Source organism: Symphalangus syndactylus, chromosome 3, assembly GCF_028878055.3.
Source record: "Symphalangus syndactylus isolate Jambi chromosome 3, NHGRI_mSymSyn1-v2.1_pri, whole genome shotgun sequence".
Lineage (NCBI taxonomy): Eukaryota > Metazoa > Chordata > Mammalia > Primates > Hylobatidae > Symphalangus > Symphalangus syndactylus.
Genome location: NC_072425.2, coordinates 113,888,302 through 113,889,665, shown reverse-complemented (window position 1 = coordinate 113,889,665; position 1,364 = coordinate 113,888,302).

Here is a 1,364-nt window from a genome sequence, read left to right as displayed (position 1 = left end):
GCGATCCACGTGGGCAAAGCACATTTCTGCAGATAGCCTTGCACCTGGCTGAAATCATCTTAAAAAACAATCAACCTGCTTTAACCACCTCACTCTTCGCTTAAGGAGGACAGAATGGCAGTCACTGGTAATTTTGGTTTAGGGTTGTTTGCATGTTTGCCTTGATTTGTTCTGTGACAGGGATCTTATGTGTTTATAGAAAGTCAGGAGGCGATAGTGCTAGATACTTATTTGACTTGTGCACTCATGCCGCCAGTGATGGTGCTGACTACGCAAGTTTGCAGCTGTGGAGCCAGCGCTTCGCGTACCAATCTCGTCTTCCAGGCTCCAGGGCATAGACAACTGGAGGTGGACAGGTCGTTAAAAGTAACAACGTCACTCTGCATTTCGAATCATGGAGAAATATACAGCCACGCTGGATTCTCAGGGCACTATATAGCGCCGAGATTGAAGAGAGCTCTGAAAACGTTTGTGTGCAGGGAGGGTCTGGGTTGGAACGTTGTACCCACACAACATTTAGAATCCAAGCCATGATTCCCGGCGTCCACTCAACAGTTTAGGACACGGGATGGACTACAAACCATATAGATACATAAATCTGGAATTTGCAACATTGAGTAGGATTAGTAGGGTGCATATCTGACCTACAAGTTATATATTTTACAAATCATGTTTGTTTGCTCAGGACTTTCTGATAAAACAGCAATGCTACACAATCCTGCACCCAGTTATCTTAGAAGATTGAATGGCGGTACAAATAACTTTATTCACTCACATTCAGCCACTTTCAACAAAATACTTTTGAGAATCTGCTGTGTACCAGACAACTACCAGACATGGTAATATAGTGGTGAAGACGCAGGCATGGTCATAGTCTTGAAGCTAGAGTGGAAAACAGAGATGCATAATTAGAATCTAGAGAAAAGAGATATGGTGGTTAAGAGCACAAGCTTTGAGGTTGATCCTTTCTGCCTTCAAACCTTGATGCCACCATCGACAAGCTATGTGACCTTAGACAAGTTATCTAACCTCTCCTGAGCTCTTTCATATGTAAAAAGTGAAGATCATAATAATAAGTGGAACTATAGTATCTACATTTAGCTGTTTTTTTTAAAGTAATAAAGAATATATAAGACACCAACAAATAGTAAGTATCCAAATGGTGGCTGTCAAATGGTGACAAGTGCTGTGAACTGGATACAATGGAATGCTATGGGGATACATGGGAGGAAACCCACTAGTTTCAGGTGGCAGGAAAAGTTTTCTCGAGGAAGCCTTCAAATCAGGACCCAAAAAGAGAGTGTGAGTTAGCCAAGATGAGGAGGAGAAGCAAAAAGCCAGTCCAGAGAGGCCAAATATCCGTG